Consider the following 26,956-nt stretch of genomic DNA (forward strand, 5'->3'; position numbering starts at 1 on the left):
ATGGGGCGGCTCGGGGTGAGCCCCGGCCGGAGGCGGCCCGCTGCTGCGCGGAGAGCCGGGCGGCGGGATCTCTGCGCTACCGGGGCTGCTCGTTCCTTTCAGGTGTTCCTACTTGCCGTTATTCTGTCCGCTGCATCTAGTCGATGGAGCGAGGGCTTTATTAGTATATATTTTTTAACGATGTGATGCACTTCTCGGCTATCTCCGAGTCTAAAGGGGCGTGCGCGGATCCCCTTTGCTCTGGGAAGCCGTGAGCACGCGGTACGGCAGCGCTGCCGGCTCGGGGTCTCAGCCCACGCGGACACCCGCGAGAGCCCTTTGGCGTTTCGGGTCCGTATCCCGGCCGCTTCGTTCGCTGCTCGCACAAAGGAGGGTTTCTCGGCTGCGCCAGATAGCGGTGATTCCAAAGATGTCTGTTGTTAGAACCGCTACAACTCCTGCCCCTGAACTGCTCGCGTGCATCGAGTGATGCCGGCTGTTCACCGGGTCCCGGCGCCCCGCTTTGCTTTGCTTTGCTCTGCTTTGCTTTGCTTTGCTCACCTCCGGCCCGGCAGGAGCGCTCCGCGCACCTCGCTCAGACTCGGAGTTTGGGTTCAAAGCTCGAACCAAAGCCGTGGTGCGCTTTGCGCTCGTGGAAAGCGGCTCGAAATTTCCGTGAGGAGAAAAGCCTGAAGTGTTTATCAAACGGAACATAAGCTTTGTGCGGGAATAAAATGTTTACGTTGTCTGTCATCAGCATAGTCGTTTATTTTCTGTTTGCTGCTGTAGCAATTTGTTTTTATTTTCCAGTTTTATTGCCCTTTCCTCATTGATTTTCTATTGATTAAATTCCTTCCTTTGCTATCGCTATAGATGTTGGTCTCTAACCCAATCATTAGCAGCGCTTGTAGCTACAGTTCAGCCTCTGCCCTCATCTTATAGAGAAAAAATAACCATAATCATGCAGGCGGTGCCCTTACTCCTTTCGCAACTTTGAATTTATAGGTGTCACTCAGCACTGGTCTTTTGTCTGTTTGTGTTGTCATCCGAACATTAAAATAACTTGGTCGATTTGGGGCAGGTCTTGGTTAACGGAGAAGATGAAATAGGAAGGCTTGGCTGTGCCCACTGATTGTTCCTACTACTCTCATTGTGTATTCTGCAGTTACGAAAAGATGCGAATTGCGAGTCTCTTTTTAAGGCATCTCCCCCACCCGCTTCTTTGGTCATGTATTTCTCTGCTTTGCCAAAATATTTAGCAAACATCAGGACCAGTTCTTAAAGAATTCAAATGGTGCTTTAATGCGCGGGATTCCTATGATACGTATCTTTTTCCGTGAGAAAGGAGTTTGGATGCGTGTGTTGTTTTAAAGAGGTTTAATAGACTGTGCAGAACCAGAGATCTGTCTTTTTCAAAAGAACCCTTACCAATGTTTATTGAATTTGCTCGTCTGCATAAAGAAAAGAACTGTTGTTTTGTTATCTAGCAGCTGTAGGAAGATTGACAGCTACAAATTGCAAATCTTCAAGGATCTGTCCATGTCACAATTCTTAGTTCATTTAGATAGTTATCCTACACATCTTGTCATTTGCAAAATTATATAAACAAGATCACTAAGTTTGTGGAGAAGATATCAATGCAGTAAATATACTGCAAAGATCTTGAGGCTCTCTGGGATAATTAGCAGAGCGTGATCTTGCTTCAAATATGATGTTAATATGGTTAATTTAAATTCAAATATGAGCATCCCACTGTAAGCATCGTACTGTAGAAGAGACATACATATTTTTAAACATGGTAGTTCTGTCAGGAGAACATGAAGTGTGATCGTCTTTGTTAAGATAAAGAGAACATCATTGATGTCATGGCGTGCTCTGCATTTTTAAACAGAATCTAATGAATTACAAACATTCATTATGCTACGAGCAATGGCCGAAACTTCTCAGGACCCCCAGATAGAGAGTTATTTGTATACTGATACTTGTGTGCATTCTGGTTATGGTTTAACTGCAGAAGCAAAAATAGCTAAAAAAAGCCATTGTTCTGAGATGAATCCTCTGCTTCCTTCAAATTGCCTGTCGGTCTGCTTTCACCTTGTAAATTTATCCTTAAAATACCTTAGCATGTTCAGGTTTAGGGCACTTGCTGTTAGGAAGTGTGGGAAGCTGTGGGAGGGGGCCGGGGGAACCAAGGGCACATAGTGTGCCAGGCAGGCCAGGCCTGCCAAGTGTCTGAGAAGGAGGAGAGCAAATTTTCAAAGGTCAAAAAGAGCTATTAGCGATGTGCTAATTTTAACATATCTTTTGTACCTATTGCTTATCTTAGCATGTCAAGATGCAAGGAATAAATATCTCTCAGTCTGTGCTATTATCTGGATATTAACTTTACCAGTTTGCTCTTACTTCAATATGGCACATATTGAAGTTCTAACTACTGTTCTAAGCCATTTCATTCTCTATGGGCTCGAGGAGAGCCTGTGGAAAGGGCAGTATTTGTAGGCTCTCACCAACATACAGCTGCTGAATGCCTTGGCTTACAACTGTTCTTGGGACTGCACGCTGTGGAGTGTCGCCTCCCAAAACCCTTGAGTCTCTTTGAAACCTGAAAGTCTCTGAAGTCCTGTTTTGGTTCTGCCATCTTTAGTTCCCCTGTGCGCATGGCAGAGGTGATGGGCACGGTCACCGGATGGTGGCAAGGATGCTGCTGCCCGCCTTCACCACCAGTGCAGGTCAGCGTGCCTGAGGTCCAGAAAGCTGACTGGCTTAGGTCAGTACGGATCAAGCTGGCTGGGTCCTCTGGGGCTGCAGGCAGACCTGCAGGCTGACATCCTCTCCTGCTCACTGGGGATACATACTGCTGATTTCTTACTGAACTCTGCTGCTAGTTGCAACTGTTTAAAATTAATTTTAAGTGCCCTCTCTCAATCTTGTATTTTAAGGCATAATTCCTGCTGTGGCGTTACGTTTTTAGATTAACTCAAACTTAAGTGGAGTCAAAATGCTGGAGACCCTTTTAGAAATGACAGTATTTATTTTCCAGGTGCTGGAGAATGCATGCCGGTTTATCTGTTGGTTCATAATGCTTCCTTGCCATGCTGCTGTTATGCTGATTATCCTCAGGTGGTTCTCCTTGGCTGAACTGCAGTGGGACTGAACTGCAGTGGGAATTGCAGCACAGTGTGCATCTGCTGGAGCTGTATGTCATAAAATGAGTCCTAAGCTTGATTGGAAGTAATTGGATATCATTGATCTCCAAGTGCTTAATGCCCATCTCGTTTGCAGGACAGAAAACAGCAAGTTGTTTATTACATGGGAAGTGATGTTCTGTTGGGGAAAAATCTGCATCTCAAACTGTGACGTGGTTTATTTAATTGTGAACTAATGTAAATGGCATGTAGAAAACCAGACAAATCTTCCAAATTATAAATCAAAGTAAAAGAAGAGGGAAGAAAGATGCACTATTTCTGCAGACTGCAAAATGAGAAATCTCAAGATACGACCGTTAGTCATGAATTGTCCAAAATATTTTAAAACTAAACTTAAGTTTGCTGCACAGTCTCCAGTTGGAGCTCTCAATTGCATGACAATTTTTCTCCAAAAAAGTTGCCAGTGAACTTCCCATCCTGTTTGTGTGCCACCCTTCCCTCTTTGCCATTTCTTGATCCTGCTCTTAAATCAGGCGTGTTACTATTCAAATCTATGTTCTTACTCTACTTCACAGCTACTCAATGAGTGGTTCAGCACAGTGGTGCCACTGATACTCTGTAGGAGCAGTGTGTGCTGTGGTGCCCTATGGGCACTATGTCTGTATGTGCCCACCTCGCAGTGGGTACAGGCATTGTAGCCTCTACAGACTGGAGTTATTCTTTTGGATGCTGGAGAAATGGAGGAAGACACAATTATTGATCGTATTTGCTAAGTCTAGATGAAGTGATATTCTTTGCACTTCTGTTGTAGATACAGGATTAGAATTGTATTCTCTTGGGTAATTTCCACCAGGCCCTTATTGGTGGAACCTTCCTTCCATCTTCTCTCTCAATCAATGCAAACATTGTATGCAAACTCACTTTATTCAATGAGTTGCAGTCTATGGCTTGGTTAGACAAGAACAAGTAAAGTGAAGCTATCAGCAGGCTTGTCCCTCTCCATTTGTTAATGTATGACACTATTAATCATTTTTAAATATCGATTTTATGTTATTTTGTATTATACTCTATTCAGAAAAGATAAATGGATTCTTGTCTGCTTCCTTGATCTCCAAGCAGGATTCAAACCCTTGGATCACCAAGCAAGTCTGAATCACCAGAAATAATGAAGGGTTAAGGAAAATAGGCAATTCTGTTTGAACTGTATTAGTGGAGAATATGGCACATGCTTTGCAAGATCTACTGGTATTCTATCCATTGTCCCTGCAATCTTGGAGCTTACTCTGCATCTAGAAGAACATTCCAATCCAGAGATGTACATCCTGGCTGCTGGGTGCATTATCTACAAAGCACGTGTTTGTTTCCATTGCCCCAAACACTTACAGCCTGGGTTCTCATTCTAGACTTTTCCATTGCTCACCCTCACCATGCCAGTTTTGTCTCTAATTTCAAGGCATCTTGCTTGGTCACTGATCTCTCCTAACAGCCTCTCAGTCCCAGTTCCCACCTCCTACACAGGTTCAGTTCTCTCAGAGTTTCATTGCTCTCCCTTCCCACACAGCCTCACTTGTTTGCTGTATGGCCTCCTTTCTCCTATTGTGTTCTGGTAGTTAAGTCAACTCTTACTCTCTTGTAAAAAAAAAAAAACAACAAAAAACAAAACAACAAATAAACAAACAAAAACACAGCAAAAACCTGTTCTTTTTCCAGATTGCTTGAATTCAGGAGGAGAAGAGTTCTAACTGCTCTTTGTCTGGGTAGACAAAGCCACTCTGGATTCAACAAATGAAGGAAAAAAAGGGGGGGAGAGGGGGGCGAGAGGTTGGGGAAGAGTACTGCCATGTCCCCGAGCCCATGAGATAAAATACATTGAACACATGCTGAATTTCCAGAGAACACAGCTGTTAAACTGTAAATCTCTACAGAGAATTTCACATATTTATAAAGTAATCAAGCTTCTCTCTTTCCTGTGGAAAAAAATTGTCTCCTTCATTAGGCCGTGTTAGAAATGTTGTCACTCCTATCAAATGCCAAGTCTCTCCACAAAAGTAGGAAAACTGCTGATTGTCTCAGGAGAACATATTTTGTCCACATTAAAGCATGCTCCATTTTCTCTTGGTAACCTCTGCAATGTTGATGAAGCATTTATTTGAGAAAGGCTCTGATTTTTTTCCCCCCTATTTAAGAATTTGGCATAATGACTTTTTTGCGAAGCTCTACCAAGCTGTTTTTCACAACAGCCTCTTGTAGTAGGAAATGCTGGACAACTTCGAGTAGGGACACAGCTCCTGTTCTGTCCTTGGTGTATCACAAGTAGTCCTGAATGTTTTTTGCTGGTTAATTAAGAAAGAAAACTAATGTGAATTAATGCAAATGGAGATCTGTGCCACCAGGCCTCCTGCATTTGCAATAGTTCAAGAATTCCCACAGAATACACCTGTGCACAGTTTACCTGTGGATGCACTGTGAAAGAATGACATCTCTGGGCATGCAACATAGGTCTACAAGTGTGTGGGTGAGAGGGGGGAAATATGTAGTAATGGTAGTATCAATGGTAGATTTCAGTAGCAATCCAGCTTAAGATGATGCATTATTCACAACTGGAAGAGAGTTCTATGTTGATGGATGGATGCAGAGACTGAGAAATGAGTATGTACGGTACCTTACTCAGGAGTACGAAGGAGTGAAAACAAAATGAGTTAAATCTTAGCAAGAAATACAGACTGAGAAGTAACACTGCTCTTTAACTATTTTTTTTTAGCTTGTAGAAGTGATCAAATATATGGGTTAGCTCATTTTCTAGAAGCATCTGGTTTTGAAGATTGTAACCAATCATCAAATAGGGGCTTACCTTGTTAAATTTTCAATTTTTTTTCTTATGATATATATATATATATATTTAAGTTTTACAACTTAAGTTTGTATGTGAAATGAGCAAGTACATAGCTTTCATGAGGCTTTTTTCCTTTATTTGAACAGTAAATGTAAAATTCTTCTAACCAGTGCATTATTTCAGTGTGCTGTGAGTGTTTAACAGACACACTCATTGAGAAATTGTTGGAAAAGCTGTTACCACTTTAATTTCTGGCAGACAGTCTGTAATCCAGTTTGTCAAATGAATTTTCTTGATTGCTTTGCTGCATATGCAAAGTACTTAAAAATGTCATAATTACTTCTGTAAAGAGTTGTGGAGAGGGGAGGACACAAAAGAAAACAGGAGAAAATTGAGCTTTCTTCTCTTAAGCATAAAGAAAACGGTACTGTTCAGAGGCAGCACAAAAGAAGGAAGAGAAATGTTATAATGAGAGCAATCAAGTTCTTCAGAGTGCTGGGTAGTGCTTGTGCTGTTGGGAAAAAAAAATGTTACTCTTTAAAACATTGAACGTGGACCTGTTTTTATTCAGCAAGCTAAACTTTAGCGATTGAACCTGCTGTCAGACTTTCACCTGAGTTCAGGTGTGTAAGTAGTCAGTTCTGCAGGTTGAGTGTGCAGTGCTTCTGAGTGCGGTGGGTGTCCCTCTGCCTCTAAAGCCACTGCTCAGAGTTGCAAAGTTCAGGAGTAATTTATTTCACTTCTACTGCTGTGCTGTTTAATGTAGTTTAGAATGCATGCAAACAACTGTTATATTTGCCTTTTGCAGAATTTTCAACCTATCCTGGATTTGTTAACTACATTAAAACAGTTGGATTTTTTCCTATGTATTATTATGTTTGGGTTACAGTCACTCATAAGTCCTTTTTTTTTTTTTCTTTCTTTCTGTGCTAGTTTATATTCTTACCAAAATAATGCTTGCAGTATTTGTCGGGAATCTGCAGAGGGCAAAGAGCTGAACTCTCAGCAAACAGGGTTTCACAGAGAAGCGAGAAGATGCTTTTCAAGATTCATGGTATGAATTAAGCTGCTAGTTGATTAGCTTTTGCAGTTATTTTTCCAACTGCTCAAGAAAGGCCAATGTGTGGTACAATAAATCTGGAGATCTTAGAGGATGATATTCCTGTATCTTAGCCTCTCGATTTCAGAAATGTCAGTAGTGCTTATAAATCAGAAACTTCTACTTGGTATGCTGAGCACTGTGCCTTTGAAGCCAGGCTGGAGGAAGCACCATGGTTTGGCTTAAACCCACAAGGATTGTCTGGAGGAAAAGCTCTGATTAGGGGAAAGACCTTCTCGGTCTGTTGCCAGGAGGTGTCACTACAGCTCAGGAGTAACTGTTTCGTCCCTTGAGAGATGCTAGGAGTTTCAGGGTTTCATTAGGTACAAGTGCTGGTGTCATCAGGGATGGTGATGCACTGCCGGTATGGATCACGTCTGAGGAAAGCACTAATATGGTACAGTCTACTGATTAATAGAGTTGATGGAATGTATGCTAAATGCATTGTCTCTCAAAAATACACTTACTGTATTGATACAGTAATATGCATGTAATGTGATATTATGCAGGTCTTCTGTGGGGAATTAGTGCTTACATGGTGCTATCTGATGCAGTTGTTTGTACTCCCTTGGTCCTATTCATCTTTCAGTATTGGAGCAGAATTCTAGCAGCCACTGTTCCAATGTACTGCACTGGAAACAGCACGACAAGGTATCTGTCAAAAGCCAACAGGGTTGAAAGTGCCAGTGTGAAGGAGATGGAGTTTGGGAATCATAGCCTCAAGCACTTCTGATACTGTTTTTTCAAAACAATTTAAATCATTTATTTTAATGTATGAGATACTTTTTATTCTCAATCAGTTTTGCACAGCGTATTATGTGTATTTTATACAGCCTCCTAATGAGCTGAAGACTTGTTAATTATATGTGAGCAGAATTGCATAGCTGTTGAATTATGCACATTATTTTTCCTTACAACGAAGCCTTCCTCTTAACTGTATCCATCCTGGCTGAAAACGTACGCCTCAAGGAAGGGCAGATGAGTTGGTAACCTAAGTATCGTCGCTCTTAGGGCTTTGGTGAAACAAAGAGAGGGTCTGAAAGCTGAAAGGTTAGGCCAGGCAACAGCAAATGCAGACTTTAAAAGCAGCTTCCTATGTTGCATAAAATAGCTGTTGAGATTTTTATATCCTCTGAACTAAAAGGGGAAAAGAAGTCTAATGAGGGAGTGTAAAATCTAGAGTGGTTCACTTCATTTTCTTTTGTCGGCTCTCTGGTTGGTAGTGCATTAGTTTTCCTATTTAATATTGTCTTCTTGATGTGGGGGAAAAGACATCAGACTGAAGTTATATGTTAATTACAACAAAAATTCTATTAAGCCAGATCAGTGTTGTGAAATCTGGAATCTAGAGATATGTGCAATATTTCCTGAATTTATTACCCTTACAAAGAGCATAAAATGTAACAGTAAAGCTGATCATCTCTTTCTTACCTTGGGTAATTCCAGTAAGGCACACAAATTTGCAATACTGGTGATACCAGTTACTAAGCGGCATGTTTTATATGTAGACATGTTGTCTAGTATGTAACCTAAATTGTTACGTGGACATTTTCAAAATGTCTGGTATTTTACTGTGAATTATTCCTACCATAAGCAGCTACTTAGCTGAATGGGAATGCTGAACATGTTGGCAATCTTTCTCATGGATCGAATGGGGAAGCACGGATGGCAGGAGGGAACTGGTGTACCTTTACTTTTTATCTAAAGCTTTAATCTCCATTCATGTTTACATTGTGAATTTGCTGTTGGAGTCTGGATGTATTGTACTTCTAGTGCATAGATGTGATCAGAGCAGTGTGAGTGAATCATAAGCCTCCACTGGTGATGGATGTGCAAAGAAGTGAAAACATTTGTGGGAGTTCTCATGAAATTACGTTTTCTGGAAGTTGGTGGCTTCGCCGCTTATGAATTCCATTCCCTCCTTGACGTTGGTCACTTTTATTCTTATGCTTAAACTGGTGCTTTTGAGCTATGAACTTTAAATGGTCAGCTACTGTTAGCAGTTATCTCTAATTGCTGTCGCATAGCCATGCCAGAAGCATCAGATGTTCTGAGTCCTGGTTCTCGGCTGTGTGTCCTTTAAACAGCCTTTGAATTGCTGGGCTCTGTCACATTCCCAAACTGTGGACTGTGGGTTCTACCTCAGTTCGTATTGGTACTGTTGGAAAGCAGGCACACTTTAAATCAGAATTTCCATCAAGTTGAAAATTATAATCTTGGTGTCATGACTGCAGCAGGACTGATGGGCTGAAACTCTGTCTAAACTGCTTTTCAGTTGAAAACATTGCTTCTTTCAAAAAACAAATGAGCAACAAACCAGTCCTGAAATCTCCATTTTCTGTTTAGAAAACGGGTATATGAATGTGTTTCTTGAGTGTTTTTGGTTTTTTTCCTTTTCTTTCCCCCAGCCCTTAACAGAATTTTGTTGGAAATGTGAAAGATGTAAAGTGGAATTGGGTATTGGAAAACCATTTTGCTGAAGATTGCTAACGCTTCGGTGGGAAGGTAGAAGGTAGAGAAAACTGAGCTTGAATATTGATATAATGCACAGTAATAAAAGGAATCGTGGCTTTATTTAGTGTCTTGTACTTTCTGTCTGTGTTAATGTGGATGAAGGAGTTGTGTATGGCTAAAATGAGCAGCAGAAAGTTGTTGGACCATTTTCCTTCCAAGTCTACAAGACTGCATAAACCAATATTACCCACAGCTACAGAGAACATTTTGGAAACATGATCAGAAGTTGCATTTGTGCAAACGTTGCACTGCATTCATAAATTTGGAACTGGGGGGGACTTCTATATTTTTCTCCAATTATGATATGATTTTATGATCCAAAAATATCACACAAAAAAAGTCACAGTATGTATCTTGGACATACGCACCTGGAGAGAGGGATAGGTCCAAAGAAAAATCTTAATTTAGTTTGAAAGCTCTGTCAGTCGTCTTTGTTGTTTATGCAAAGAGCGTTCAAGAGATTTCATTTATTGCTTTAACATCAGCTTGTTTCAAATAAGCTGTGAAATGGCTATTAAACAGATTACCGGCCTTAAAGGATTATATGCATCTTTCATCTTAGGTGCTGCTGCAATATAAACACAATAACAATAATCAGCTTAGTTAAGTTCAAGCAGGTGGTCTGAAGGGAAAAGGCACTTTTCCTTCCAACTTCAACAGCTGAACATGTGATTACGTAGACAATTAAGGAATTTGCTTAGAGGTGTTTTCAAGTTGTAAGTTCTAAGTAACCGGAGTCAGAATGGTTTTCGTTTGTTTTCTCTTAACCTGCTTGATTTTTCTAGTCTGCCTTATAAAAAAGGAGGGTGACCTATCATGGCAAATGTATGGGAACTGCTGAATCACAGCCTGAACCTCTGATTGACCACCTGAGGTGAGCAATGAGTCAGCCCTGGGAGCACAGGTGAAGGCAATTCACCTGTGCTACCGGAAGGGGTGGAGCCTTGCTCCACCTCTCCTAGATCCCATTTAAGAGCTGACCACCACGGGAGAAGGATCCCTTTTGGAGATTGCTCCTCTTGGTGTCTTCTCAGTGAGCCCAGGACAAGGGCAAGCTTTCTATCCATTCTTTTTTAATGTGATGACCTGTTTAGCCTAACTTTCTTGTGTATTTCTTAATTATAACATCTGTGTATTCATTGATCATACACAAAAAAGTGGGTACACTTCTCTTCCTAACTAACTGATGAGCTTACAGTCATTCAAGTTCTTCAGTGACAATGAATAGTTTTTCTCTATTCCAATACACAGCATATATTTGCATTTTGCTTGAAATGCAGTGCTTGTGCAAGTGAAAGAGTCTATGGCTGCTGGTTTACACCATCTCTCAGCTGGACTGGCTGCTACAGAGCAATGGGATGCATAAGGCTGATAGGTTGTGTCATATCTTCATGGTTGAGTCTTAATATTGGGTTCAAAATAACTTGAACTTCCCTAGTAGCTTGATACTTGTCCTTCCATAGCAGAAATAGTCCATTTTTCTCAAGTTATTCAATGTCTACAAACATCTTTTGTTTTTTTAATAAATGGTGTGTTTACTGGTGTTTGTAGTAGTAAACATATAGGCCAAGCATTAGATGGATATTGGTATTATGCAAAACATTTTTATACCCAAAAATAACAATAAAACCAGAAAGGAAAATGGAGCTGTACAACTACCTGTGGAGATTCAGGGGTTGAATTTATTATTTTTTCAGTATTTCATTACAGAGCTAATTCATGGTTGCCAGAATTTCCCATCAGAAGAGGGGTGGCCAGCAGGGACAGGGAGGAGATTGTCCCCCTCTACTCTGCTCTTGTGAGGCCCCATCTGCAGTACTGTGTCCAGGCCTGGAGCCCCCAGTACAAGAAAGATAGAGGGCTGCTGGAGAGGGTCCAGAGGAGAGCGACAAAGATGATCAGAAGGCTGGAGCACCTTCCCTGTGTAGACAGGCTGAGGGAGCTGGGCTTGTTCAGCCTGGAGACAAGAAGGTTGTGAGGTGACCTCACTGCAGCCTTTCAGTACCTAAAGGGAGCCTACAAACAGGAGGGGAATCAACTCTTTGAAAGGGTAGATAACGGCAGGACAAGGGGTTTAAGTTGAGGGAGGGAAGATTTAGGGTGGATGTCAGGGGAAGTTCTTTACAGAGGGAGTGGTGAGGTGCTGGAACAGCTGCCCAGAGAGGTTGTGGATGCCCTGTCCCTGGAGGTGTTCGAGGCCATGTTGGATGAGGCCCTGGGCAGCCTGCTCTAGTATTAAATGGGGAGGTTGGTGGCCCCTGCATGTGGCGGGGGGTTGGAGATTCATGATCCTTGAGATCCCTTGCAACCCTGGCCATTCAATGATTCTGTAATTTGTGGAGTGATGTCAACTGTTCATAAACAATTTGGAGTGCAAGTTGTTATGCTGTCTTCTGGAAAAATCCTGTAACCAAGGAAGTGTCTGAGGTAAGCAATCATTTCTGTTGTCATTGTTGTCAACAGATTTCCCTTTCTGTTGGTCTCCTTTGGATGTTTTCATTTGCTAGTATAAAAGCACAACAACTTTAATTTTGTCTAAAGGTATTATTAAAAACTTTTATGGCAAACTGTTACAATATATGTCTACAGAAATAAATATGTGAATGAGGTGCTGTTTAAGTCTATGAAATAAAAGCGGTGGTTATGATTAACTAGAAACTTACATTTTGTTGTTGTTTGAAGTCTTTGTTGTGCGTTGTGTTGATTTTTGTCTGTTGTTGGCTTTGTTCTTTCTGCAATGGTTTAAACCTATGAAGGTAGAGAAGGATCTGGCTGGCAGTGTGTGAGAGGAGCTGCTGAGGTCACTTGGTTTGTTCAGTCCAAAGAGGAGGCTGAGGGGAGGTCTCAGCACCAGGAGATTGAATTCATGTCTTTGTGGGCCCCTTCCAGGTCAGGATATTGTGTGATTCTTGATGTTTGAAGACTGAATATAGCAACAAGATTGGCTCACAGTATTGTAGTAAATAGCTAGTCACTATGGCTTGCGTGGCTGAGATAGAAATACATTCAAGACAGTGAATTTTCAGACTTTGTAGTGACCTTGGTTTTGATTCTTCTTTCTGGATTGTCCAGACAGAGGTGTCAAGCTGGAGTTATATTGCACAGTGCGCCAATATTTAATAAGCGTAGGGGATTTTTTTCCCCCATGCTGTGCCACAAATAAATTGCAAACAGAATGAGCAACAGACAGCTTCCACTTGAATTGTGGATGAAGGGCGGCATTTCATCCTTCTGTCTCTTGCTAATCCTGTTTGATTTTGGAACTGAAATGCTATTTACCCACACAGAAATCTGTACCAGCTTTTCTCGTTGCAAAAGGTTTTTCTTGTAGTAATACGCAGCATCCTGTATGCTATGCCACAGATTGATCAGCTCAGAATAGAGTGGAAACATACATTAGTGAGACAATGTAAAGATTTCACACTTGTATTGCTTCTGTAGTGCTTGTGTTTGAGATAAACGACAGACTCCGGGACACCAATTCTACTCTTCATTTGCACTTTCTCTGGGCACCAAGGGAAAGAGTCAAAGCTAACCATGGACAGGTAATGCCATTTTGGATGCTTTGTATACCTGAGATATCTGTCTGGTCTAGCAGGTGTGACACATGATTTAATGCCTTTTGTAGAAGCACTTAAAACTATGGTGGGATGCTTTCAATCATCTGAAACGGCACTAGATGTCTGTGTAGGTATCTGTGTTGCTCCTGATTGCTGTGCTGTAATGAATTAAATAAGATAAAAATGATTTAAACAAGCGTACAGGTGTGTTTGTATGTGTTTAAGGCATTACATGAAGTATACTCTGGTGGTGAAAGTTGGCGATACAAGATTTAAGCTAAATTCCTTTTTGTGTGAATGGATTGAAAAACTGCTTGTAGCACAACCTCTACGCAAATTTGCAATTGTTTAGTGAGGTGGAAACCTTGTTTTTACACTTCTAAGCTACAGTGCTGTATAGATCGTTGTGGTTTGCAAATCTAAAGGTGATCTTGCTTTGCTGTGAGATTACCTTCAGGCACACCCCCCCCATATGATGCTGTTATCCTTCAGCTTTTATCACAGGAAAATGTGATGGGGATTGGGAGAACTAAAAGTCACGTTCTCTCTTACAATAGGTTTGTCATTATTTTTTAACCTACCTGCCACTTCAAAGACTGTGCTCTGGACGTACTATTAGTTTAGAAATAATGGCAGCGTTTCTCATTTTGAGGTGTTCAGTAACCAGGTTGATGTAGGTATTTAGATTCAATAAATACTAAATAATGGTGTTCTGGAAGTGGTAGTTACCCATTGAGCTCTATGATCAAAAAGAAATTGAGTCTTCCAGCATTATATTATGAATTCACATTCTCCACAGTCAATGTGTAGTTAAACAATAAGGCACTACAGGCATTAATCCCTTTGAAATATACTCCTGGTGTCAGAGGTGCTGCTGAGAATGAGACCAAAGGGTGTGTTATTTTAACTACGTGAATGTTATAGTAATCTTTTATTACCATACTATGTTTTATTAGCTGGGGTTTTCTTTGCTGTTTTGAAATGGTAATTTAAATAAATAAAAATCATCAAGGAGTTGTTCTTCAATTTCCAGGGGATTTTGACAGAAAATGGACCTCACTGGTAGATTGCAAGGAAGTGCATTTATGCACTGCGTTCTGAAGGTGTTTGATTCATTTATGTCAAGGCAACTGTACAGCATGGTCATAGCTCCCAGAACTATCAAAACCCTCCAAATACATACACAACTGTAGTCATTATCCAAGTAAATTTTCTTTATGTGGTATCCATAATTCATCCTGACAAAACCAGCAATAATTTGTTTTAAAATCAGATGGAGTAGTGGAAACCGAAATACAGTAAAAGCCGAGATTTTGTTGTGTTTTTTTGACTTTATTTTTCTTCAGAAAGATGGAAAACAAGTAGCAATAGAATTGGACAACTTCCAGCAGGGAACATCAAGTTGAATAGTGCATTATTACAAAGTAGGTGAGGAACAAACAACAGTACGAAGCAGACTTGTTTCTTCTTTTGTCTAATATGCAATCACAGCTAGTAGAAGACATTTTTATTTTAAAATATGGCTGTGTATATATTCATAGATTTTAACATCTGTTCTTTTTCAATTGTTTTCTTACCAGCTATTCTTAAATATTTCACAGAAAACCCTGGGGTTTATTAAAATTTTAGTAGGAAAGTAGATTTTGTTATTTTTTCAGGGCGCACAAGATGTTACCTCTAAAGAAATATTAGTGAATTACATCTCTCCTTCAATTATAATGATTTCATAATTATATTTTGGCACAAAGAAAATCTACACAAGATCATTGTTTTTCTTTTTTCCTGGGCAAACTTTAATCTTGCTCTGGAATGTGGGCAGATGGAAATAAGCTTTGTAAGCATTCGTTGTGATGACTCTGTGCAAAGATGATGCAAGTTGTTGTTTTTTAGCTTGATCATATTCTAAATAAAAAAATAAAATTAAAAATTAAAAAAAAAAAGGAAAAGGAAAAGCCCGCATTGATTCCCACCATGTTTTGGTACTTCTATGTGCGTTGATAAACTGGAGAACAATGACACAAAATACTGTAAGACCAGAAGTGGTGTCTGTAAAATTTATTTTTTGTGGAGTAATAATTTCCTAGGTACAGACTTGGGAAGGGATTCATTTCTGTTAGAATGATTGGGACAAATGGGAGCTTTATGTCATGTTTACTGTTGGGTATGGTCTGTTTCCCAACACTATCTGGAATATTTCTTCTAACTTATTCTCTGCACATGAAGATGAAATACAGATAATGCCTTTGAATTTTTTTCCACACAGTGTTATTTCTGACACTTGTTTTTTTAGCACTAAAAAAATCTCAGTTTTTATTCTGTGATTGAGTTGCCTGTAGAGTGTTTTTGTGGTAGACAAAGGGAGAGGATCCCCTTGTGGAATAGCCTTGATGATGACTGTGGTAAGCTGTCTGTAATCCCACAAATCCTGAAGTTATTTCTAGTCCTACATTTGTACTCCTGGGTGTTGGCATCTCACAGCAAGTACTGGGGGGAGAGAGATGGGGAAATAAAATAGCCTGCAAAACCATCCCACTCATAAACGAGTAATGCAAGACCAAATTTTTATGTCAAATTTAATGGCAAACAGACATCTTAAAAATTTACAGTATCTCATTAAAAAATGGTTAATCCAAAATAATTAGACTAAAATGCCTTTCTTACCTTTGTCAGTAAGCAGCTGACCAAAGTGTAAAAATTTACTTATCCTTTAAGTTTGTTATTCAAATCAATTAGACAGCAGATATTGTATTGCTGTTGGTTTATTTGAATATCTAATTCTCACCAAATCAGATGAAGATCTTGGCTCGAAGTTTCTCTTGTAGCAAACAGCCCAACTTAGTCATGAACTGTGCAAAAATGTCTTTCCTCAACTGCATTTTTGCCTTCCAATTGGACCTACTTGCTCTGTGAGAAGAAGATAGAATGGTCTGACACGGCCACTGTTCAATTTACTATTCTACATAGCTCTATTATATCCAGTCTTCTGTATTCATCTCTTATGGAACTCAAATATTTCTCATCTTAAGATCCTTCTTCTGTATCTCTAATCATCTTTATTGCCCATCTCTGGACTTCCTCCATGTTTTCTAGTGCTGACTTGTGTAATTGCATTATTGTATTTTCAGTGTTTGTTTATAGTAATACTTTGTCTTCCTTTTTCTTTTTATTTGGCTATTTCTGTGTTGAGCAAAGATTTGTAACCTCTTGTCTTCCTGACACATGCCCACAGCTTTTTTCCCCTCCACATTTGCAATCTAGGTATAAGCCATATGTGTGAGCAAGCCTACACAAGAGATGGTTCTAGCAAATGCACTGAGCCAGCTTTAAAAAAAAAAAAATTTTTGAAACCAACTGTAGCAAGCTGTGCTGCCTGTCAGGTCTTTATTGCTCCCTCCCACTTCTGATTTAAGCCAAGACCTGTTAACCTCCAGTACAGGAGGAAGGAGCCAGATACTGATCCCTGATCCCTGGGGGTGTCACTGGCAGGTCCACTCACACTCAGTCCAGTGCCTGCAGGTAGAACAGTCACTGGAGGAGTTCTGCTAGTCTGCCTTCCCTTATCTCTTGTTCTTAAAGCTATTGTGAGATGCTTCCCCTCTCAAATGTCTGGAAAACTGGCACATGCAAAAACAAACAAATAAAAAAAAACAACAAACAGTGTAGAGCTCTGAAATGGCTCACTGCATGGGTCAGGCCAGGTGTGAGGGGTTAGATAAGGTAGATAACAGTTAGTTGTAGGAGCTCACTTGTGTTATTCAGCTGCACTCCAAGAGCAGTCCTTATTTTGCTTTCTGGAGTTCATGACTTTTGTTTGAGTCAATTAGTGTTACAATTTTTACCATGCCTTCTTTAGAGACAGAGCAATTCATTATGTCACCCTGCCTTCAGCTCTTCTTGCCTTAGTAAGCAGAATCTGGACCTGTGTGGCAAGGGAAGGGCATAGAGGCACACTTACTGAGGGCTTGGGTAGGAAACCAAGAAACCTGGTCAGATACTGGCTCTGGTGATCACTTGTGCTTTCCTCCACTGACTCAATTCAGCAGTGGGTCTTTGAGGTTTTTTCCTTTATTCTTTCCAGAACAAGAATGTAGTATCTGTTAGCCCTGCTCCTTTTCATGTAGTTTAGATCTTTCAAATCTTCTCAGAGCTGCAGAAGTAAAATAATGAATGCTTGTAGAACTTGAAACACACTTCTTTCCAGATGATAGAAACCAGGTAAGTGTCAGAACTTTGTTACAGACTGAGAGCTCACTCAAGGCAGCCAAGTCCATGGTGCTGGAACTCTTTGAAAGGGTAAGCAGTCACATCACTCATATGTCAACCTTGAAATCCACCTTTCAGTAAAACAAAAGAGCTTTTTTGTATCTCTTATGTATGAAATGAGTTCAAAATAATTACAAAAATAATTTATACCAACACATGTCAAATTAATTCTTTAAACTTAGTTGAAGGCTATTGAATTGTTGTGTTTTCAAAATTGGATATTTTTTTCAAGGAAGAAGAAGCATAAAGGGCTGAAACTTAGTGAATGTAATTAACCATAGCTTGCAGTGCTATTTACTTGCTTTTCTGCAGCCAGCTCTAATTCACTTACCCCACAGCTGATTATATTACTGATACTAAGGGAGTTTATGAAGAATTCACATATTGTTAAGTGCTTGAGTGGTGGGAATTTCTGAAGCGTTTAAAAAAGAGGAAATGTAAGAGGAAAAAGGGTTATTTATCAACAAAATGAAAAACTCAGTACCTTTGTCAAGAGTCATAAGAGTTTAAGAAATAATTCTCTTTATGGCATGTTTGAGATTGATTTTTAAGGAGCAAGATACCATATACTATTCCTGCTTTAAATCCAATATTATTAATGGTTGGGTATTAGTAGTTTGACAGACATACTCATATTCAGGTGTTTCTTTATTTTAAGTACACATTTAAGTATGTACACAAATAAGAGTAATGGAATAATAGTTGTAAATAACATGCTAAAGGTGTCCTCTTGAGTTTGTCACTGCAGTATTGAAGTGGATGATGGACAAAAGCACTTTCAGCCATTGAGTGTGAATCTTCTGTGTTGCTAGTAGATCTGCAAGAACTGTCCTGTTTTGTATATATTTGTATATGGTCTACAGTTCAGTGGAGAAAAAGACAAAAGTCTTACTTTGAGCACTGAATAAACTCCCACTGCTTCCATACAGCAAGATTGAGTGTTAATGGGTGAGGAAGGAGCCATAGCTGGACAAGGGGGAATAAATGTTGTCCTCCTCTAATCTAGTGCACTGACCTTTCTCTTACCAAGTGCTTGTGTTCTGCAGGCCAGTGTAACCCATACTCTAATAACTGTGGGTGAAAATACAAAGATCGACAGGTAACGCCATGGACTACTTAGAAATGTAGGAATAGATTTTGCATGTGCAAGTCTTGAATTTTTATCAGGCTTCCCTAATACTTATTGATCTGCTAAAGAAGTGATAAAAGAATTTAGACCCTAGACTAAAGTACCAAAACTCTACTCACGCGCTTTTTATGTAATCAATAGGCGCCTTTTAACATTTTCTCCATTGGAATCAAGCGTGCATTATATAACAGCTCTAGATCCTCTGCTTGGAGGTTGCATTTAGTGCAAGCTAGCAAGGAAACACGTTAATAGATGAGGAAGGGAGCTGAATGCAAAAAGGTTACAGATGTATTATTAGGCACAGGATCATCTGTGCAAAGCACTGTGTAACATTTGCACTTCATGCCCTCTGTAGGAGGAAACTATACAGTAAACATGTAGGCAATGCCTGAAGACAGTGCACCAAAGTCCTTGTTGATGTAAGGATGTACAACCACATTGACACGTCCTCTGTGATCTGTCATATCAAGGATTAGTATTAACTCTAAAAAGAGCTAACAAAGCCAGATGAACAGAAAGCAGAATGGCACAAGAAATTGATTTTTGACAAGTGAAAAACTGCTCATACTGCACGAACTTCATGTACGCATTGCTGCTTTCTCTTCAGCCTCGCGCACAGTAATGCTCCACCAACAGCTTTCCTTCAGGTGATAAATTATTTTGGAGCCTCATCCTCTTACAGACTTCTGGTGTCTGTAGAATAGGGTAGCAGAATCTATCCCTGGCAAACCCTATTATGTCTCTCTCTGACTGTAAGAAATCATTTTTTGGTCTCAGAAAAATTTGCCTGTGTCTAAAAAAAAAAAACCTATGAAACCACAGAAAACCCAGGAAGGGGAAAATACAGATACAACAAAAAATGTGTGCAGAAGCATAATGTTGCTCTTTCAGGGCATGAGCTCATCTGCTTAAGAGGGAAGGAGAGAAGCCCTGGCAAGTCTTCATCTCTGTTATCCTCTTGGTTCTCACAATAACTTCATAACATCCTGTTAACGTCAGTAATCTGTGACCAAACGTATCCCATTCTAAGGAAATCTTCAGCAAATGTGAATTTCAGGAACGTGTAGATCTTAATTGACAAAGCATTTCATGTGCCATGAGTGACTGTATTTGCTGAATAAGTTGTATGCTAGTTTGTTTAATCTGCTATAAAAATCAAAACTGAGGTATTACCTTTGGTAACTTACTTTTGGTAAGGAGAGTCAAAACTGACTCTCAAAACTGACTAAGGAAGCCAAACTGACTTCAGCTGGGTCATCTTTCACACTGATTCTCTATGGTGCCAGCAAGGTAGGAAAATAGTCTCCAGGGAAGAAGTGCATACCTTAAGCCTACTGAATACTTAATACTTCTGAACTTGGAGCTGAAGAAGATTCAGTCCTGGTGTTTTTACCAATTGTTCTTATGTTTCCTAAAGATTTTTTTAAATCTGCTTTCAATCCTGTTAATGTATTGCATTGAGTGCAGTCTAAAGAACTTGTGTTATTCACATGTTTGACTTATGGATTGAAATTAAAGTTAAAATACAGCTGCAAAGCTTAAAAGATTGTATCTTAGGGATTTTTCCATTCAAATAATTTTATTTTTTTAATCTCTTTTATCTGTCAGTTGTCCTCCCACTGCCAGCCATCACGGGCATAATCTTTGGGCTACTACTGCAGGAGCAAACAATTTCATTCAAGAGACAAAACGACTTGGTTCATCTTGTCAAAACATTTGCCAGTTGTCCACATTAGCTGCAAATAAAAAGGAATATTTTGCTAAGCAGAGCTACTAATAGGAGCTATATTAATAATGAAAGATAATTTTAAAGCATGACTGTGCAAACAGAACAAGCCTTTGAAAAGGTCCAAATTTATGACTGACTGAATAAACCCATTAATTCCTTAGACACTTCCATTCTCACTCCAGGTGATCAAAATGAAAATATGCTACCCTTTATTACAGGGAAGGAAGATGTCCTCTAATATTCTGAATACAGCACATTTGTGGGTCCCTATTTTAAAAAGAAAATAAAAAGCAAACTGGGAGCACTATACTTTTAGATCAGAAAAGAAAGCATTTATTATAAAGTGAGTCTTTTGCTTACGGAACTTCTGTGATTGGTGATCTTTCAGGTGTACCGTGCTGAAAATGTTTAGTAAGTTAGAGTAAATTAAAGCAAAGAAATGTATATCATCTTGCTGCTTTCTTAGGTGCAATGGAGGAAAAAACACTGCTGCAGCATTACTGCTTTTGTTCTACTGTTGCTCAAGCTCTTTTGTGCTTTTACATGTACCACTGGAGGAATTAGTAGCAAATATATAAAAATATATCTGAGGTACTGTAGTGATACACTGATATGCCTTTTTTTTTTTCATTTTGTATAAGCTTTGCAGAGAAGTTCTGTCATTTGGCAGTAGACAGAAAGGATGGGTCTTGCATAAAGACAAAAGAACTCAAATTGCTGGGACTGGATCTGCTAGGAAGGAGTACGGGTGGATGAAGGAACCTGTAGCTGCTTTCCCTGATCTTGTCTGTTCATCTCTTACCCACTTTAACTGAAACAAGGTGCGAGGTGACTTAAAATCTGCACATAATTGGGGTTTGTGTTGCTGTTTTCTACCTGCAGCTATCTCTTCAGAGTGTAATGAGGAAAAAATCCTAGTCCAGCTCTTTTTTATTGCTTCTTAGAGCAATTTTGTAAACATGGGAATTTGTCACTTGATCTCCCCTGCCACACCAAAGCTGTGCTACGTGATGGAAGAGTCTGCATGAGTGCTGGGTAGATGTGAATAAATTTGATATGGCAGCAAAATGCAAGGAAAGAATATATAGCAAGGGTTTTTTTTTACGGGAGGAAATGTGCTATAGAGGAACAAAGGAGATGTAAGAAAAGAATAAAAGTTTACCATGGATGGAGGGAAAATAAGGTGCTAACAGGAAGAAATACAGTTTTGGAAGAGATGGAGGAGGAATTCTACATTGAAAGCTGTAAAGAAAGGCAACAAAAAAAGGCAGAGAAGCTGAAAGAGGATGGTCACTTCAGTCTCTTAAACTAAAAACTTCAGCATCTTTCTTAAAGCTTCCTTTTAATGTCAGGGTAACTAAATAAATGAATACATCAAAAAGTGGAAGTGGCTGACAGAAATCAGGGAAGTTAGAGTTAATGTTAACATTATCTCTACTAGCTATTGTACTGCTTTGTTACTGGGGCTGGCTTGCACTCATTGTCCTAATCTTTAATACGAGATGTATTGTGCTTCCTATCAGAAATATTACATAGTACCCGAATTGTTACACCAATTATTTCTCTTATCGTCCCCTGTTTAAACTTTGCTTCAGGTGCTTTTAAATGAGAATTTCTGAAATCTTGAAATTAAACCTCTAGTTATTAGACATGATCCTTCAGACCTTGCGCAAGGAGTAATTCCTTTTCATTCTGTGTTTATGATAGACACTTCCTTGCATAAATAATGGAATGGCCCTGAATGAATTCACATTGGCTTTTGCCTCAGGGAGAACAAGAAGATTGGTTGATGACTCTGAGTATGATCCTTTGTCTATTGACATTATTTTAAAACTTTTCTTCCTCAGGCTCTGGCAATGTGTATTAAATAAATGATAAACATCATACCTAGCAAAAAGCTTGCTAACCATTTGAACTACAGAGGCTGCTTCCCAGGTCGTTGAGTTGTTTGTGAATTATTTACTGGGGGCAAGGAAGGAGGGGAATGTTATCCTGTCCCCAGTTCTCTGGAGCTGATGCTCAGGTACTCAGCTGTGGGGATTGATAGTATTTAATAGCATTATTACTTTGAGCGTATTTAAAAAATAAAATTAAAAATCACTACTGTACATCATTAATTACGTTATCTGAAGCATCCATGACTTGAAAATGAGACTGCTTTTTTTTTTTCCAACCTGCTGTACTGCTAGTCTTTTAAGTTCTGTCACAGCAATTTGTCCTGCAATGCATGAGCCTGGTAACGGTCAAACTGTTAATTTCTTAGCTGACAAACCCCAATGTGCTAGCCGATGAAAAACTCACAAAGGCTCTCTGAGGGCCTTTTACTACTGTTTGCATTTGATAGACGGATTGTGAACAGTCAGGGACACAACCACATCTAGCAATCAACTTTTATTAAAGAAAAAGAGTAACTTGATTCCAGCTTAAACTAATGAGGATATTATCTGTATGCAGGATGTGGTTGTCCTTACTTTTCTTTGGATGCCAAACCAATTATTGTAATTTGCTCACCTGCTGCTTTTAAAGCAAAAGAAAAGCCTCAGATGAAATAGTGATAACTATGTTGTCCTTGCTCCGAAATCGATCCATTAAAGTGAAGCTGAGAAGGTTACTGGGAAGAGGCATGTGCATTGACCAGTTCAGGCTAATGCTACTGGGAGAACTGGGTTGAAGATGGAGCTGTTGAGCAGAGCTGAAATGACTCCTGGCTCTGAGGGGATTGATCGCTCCACAGACTGTGCTCTCCGTGCTTTAATTTTTCTGCTGTAAATATTTATTACTCTCGTATTTTGTTTGTTGTCTCTAAAAGTAATGAGCTTTTGTAACATATGCAGCGTCCTCCTCTGCCAGCCCAAAGAGAGACAGTGAGTGAAAGGAAAGTGTTGGGAAAAACCCAGCATGCCTGCGATGTGACACTTTGGCTAATACACTGCCATGTTATTTCTGCAGAACTTTGCTAATTAGTCATTAAACTAAAGTTACCCCTACAATCTTGTCCAAAATGTCACATGAATAACATTCATTCAGCACCACCAGACTGAGATGATGATGACTTTTTCTCAAGCTGTCTGCATAATGCTGTGTTATTTTATGTGGTGCCTTTCAATCTCTGTGTGAAGTAAGCACTCTTTTTTGCAACTGTTTTGATCTGGATTTTAAGTGAAGGGAAACTGCCCCAGGACGTAAGCACTGGAATGACAGATCTATGTGCAGCTGGGGTTGCTTGGGAGGCACAGATTCTTCAAGTTCTGCTGCAGATCTCGCTAGACTGTGCAGGACTTGAATGGGCAAGTGACTGGGACGGTGGTGGTGGGGGAAGGGGGAAACACAAAACAAAACCATTCTGTCCTGGTTATGCTAAGGTCAAAAAGAGATGGCATGCACTCCTTGTCTTCTGCTGTACCTTTCAAAAATTTTACATTGTTTTATATAGTCCTGTAAACAAGTACTGCTTTGGAGGAAAGGGGCCATATGTACCAGCCTCGTGATCTGGCTGTGTAGAGATGCAATAGCAGACGCAGAGTGTCTACAGATGATGAGATTTATTTTTGTTTTTAGTATTATTTTTAACTGAATTAATAACCAGTTAATTTGCTGCAAATTTCAAATGTTCATAGACTGCCCTAGGGAACAGATATTTGGAGAGTGCCCAGTTGCCTGGTGTAACCTTTAGAGAGATGTTAACTCCTCTTAATTATTTGGCTGTTACTTAAGCACGTGAGTCTTGAAAACTGTGAGCCAGCAAGCACCTCCTGACTGATGCACAGGTCTCTGGTGGTCAGCCACGGTGTTCATCTCTTCCCTGGATTTGTGGCCAGACCTTTTTCTATGTTAACCAATGCCAATTCTGGGGCCATTGTTGGAGAGCAGTGAACTTCCCAGTCATCTCAATAGTTGGAATTTTGGCACAGTTTTGTGTAGGCTTTTTTTTTCTGTGAGAAAGTACGTTTGAAGTTTGTGTCTCCCTATGCAAAGTTCAGCTCTTCCTTCGGCTGTGCTGATACAATGCCTGTTTGTGTGGATGAGAGGAAGAGATGCTTTCTCTGTTGTGTTTTGCATGTTGTGATGACTTTGATTTGGAAGCATATACTTCTAAGTTCCCAAAGTTCTAGAATAGACTACTGTTAATATTTTTTACTTCTCAGGGTTGCTGGAAGGATGTCGTAATTAAAAAGAAAGTTCTAGGCTTTGTAGACTACTTAAGGGTCATTTTGTCATGGCCTCATCAGCGATGACAGAAGACCCATTATTACTCAAAATAAGATCTCGCTTAATCAGCAGCTACTTTGATTGTTAGATGTATAAATGAACTAAACGAAGGTCAAATTTAAAAAGGTACTTGAGTTTCTGACTTGTAAGATGAGGAGTAGTAGTACTTAAAAGAGACATGAGAATATGGAAGTCCTGAAGTCTAAGAAGATTCAAATGGAATGGCTATGTAAAGCATGTGCCGTTCTGTTGGCTTTAGTTACTCCAGCAATTGAGAAACGTGTCGCTAACAGTCAGGAGCCGGTGCACTAGAAGAATAGGTGTGGTTGAGTCCTTGAAGCAGATCGTCTCAGGGCAAACATGGAGAAATAGCCACCATCAAAAAGGTATCATTGATTTCAGTGAGAAATGTTCAAGTGAATGAATTATTTTTAACACTAATCATTTTATGAAGGTGATTCCCAGAAACCTGGAAGAAAAATATTTTCCTTTTCTTCCATTAGGAGGGAACAGGATGCTTAAGTCCCAAATCTATCTGAGCACGTGCTGATCAAGTAAAATGTACAACATGCAGGCAGAAGCATTTCAACAGAATCCACGTTGCTGAGTTGCAGTGTAGTTGCTGCAGTCAGCTGTGACAGCTTGCTTGGGCAGGTAGTAGCTCGCCATGTTTCTGTTTTCTTGCCTTGTACCTTTTATCAGTATCTCATTGGTGTGTGGCTTTGTCAGTGTTCCCCCTATTTTATCTCCTGAAATAGCTGTTAGTTGCAGATGTGCTGCTGTGAGAGTCGGATGCTGATATTCCTCCCAGCCTGTGTCTTGCATGCAGTAATGTTCGTTCCATGGTTGTACCATACCAGATGAATACTCCTCTTCCCTGCTCTTTGATTCCAGGAAAGTTTTGGTTCTTTTATGACTATTTCTACTCATAAAAGAAAAACTTTTGAAGCTGATTTTATCTATCTATTTTTAATTTTACTGTTTCTCTCTCGAATTGAGCCTCTCTGGCCACCTTATTTCTCTAAGAAAATTGAAATTGAGATTTTGTTTTTACAACCTAGTTCATTCCTTCATTTATTCTGACCTATATTCAGGTGAGATGGTAGCCTGATCATTTAAATGGCCTAAAGGTAATGCTGTAACTCACATCTTGAGAAATATTGGATCCTAAAAACTTCTTTTGTGATTGATTATCCATAGCAGTCCAGGCCTTCATAACAGTTTGGGGATCTGCTGTTCTGGGAAAAACTGAGCCTTTAGTGTGTTGTTGTGTATGATCATGCCAACCAATATGTGCTTTGTCCTTTCCAGACTAAAAATATAGTGTCTGGAAGGTAAACATTAGGCTCTACCTTTGCTCTTTTGGAGTTTCAGCATCATCTTCAGTGAGAGCAGGATCAGGCCCTTTGTGCATGGTTATTTCACTGTTTATCAAAAGGTTTGAGCAGTCATCTGGGCATCTGGCTTCAACAAATGGTTATGGAATGAGAGGCTTGCAGTGCGTTCCCAGTATTTCTTTCAAAGGCAGAGTCTATTTATCAGTAAGTGACGTATTATGTTCTTTATACAACTACTTTGGGGCCTCAACCAACAGCCATTAAGTATGAGGGAAAGCTCCCATTGACTTTAATTAGGGCTGGCTTAGCTGCATACTGAAGAAGACTTAATTACTGTCTGAAGCTAAAGCTAAACTAAAAAACTAAAGCAGAGTGGTGAGAGATATAACTACCAGAAATGAACAGATACTATTAGACTAAATTTATTCATATATAAGTAGGAAGTACAGTTGTCAGTATAAATTTTCTTACTGTTTTTACTACCTGTTATTTACTAATAAATAAACTCAACATTTAAACTGTTGAGTACACCATGATTGACTTTACTATAACATAAGAGAGTGATGCCATAATACTGCCTGATTTTAGTTTTCAAAGGTGAAATTCCAAGGCATTCTTTTCTTTTTGCTCTCTTCGTTTTTAGCTGTCTTCATATTAAATACTTAAAAAGTGGAATGCGTACAGCTGCAGACACTTTTAAAAATGACCTCTTAATTACTTGCACTATTACTTTTAATGAGACTTTTTATTAAAAAAATACCAGATAATTGCAATAATTTCCAGTGGAATGGAAGAGGCACGTAACTTAGTGGAGTTCTCCAAGTAGTCTGAACTAGGTCCTCGACTTACCTGTTGGATATCACAAGGCCTTACTCAACTTTTGCCAGGAGGAGGAGACTGTTTCCACACGACACAACTGTTGAAGTGACTGTGGGGTCTTATGCATGTAAAACTCTTTTTAACAGTATCAGAATTACAGCTGCACATTGTAAAGCTAATAAACTACTTGATATTCCACATATATCAAGTAGAATTAGTGGATATACTGGAAATTCCACATATTTTTTCCCTCACAGGAGTACCCTGAACTTTTGCAAACAGTATGTTTTTCCAAAGTACATATTCATACATGGTTGGATACAACCAATGATGACAAAC

This window comes from Meleagris gallopavo, chromosome 12 (assembly GCF_000146605.3).
Source record: "Meleagris gallopavo isolate NT-WF06-2002-E0010 breed Aviagen turkey brand Nicholas breeding stock chromosome 12, Turkey_5.1, whole genome shotgun sequence".
In the NCBI taxonomy this organism is placed as follows: domain Eukaryota; kingdom Metazoa; phylum Chordata; class Aves; order Galliformes; family Phasianidae; genus Meleagris; species Meleagris gallopavo.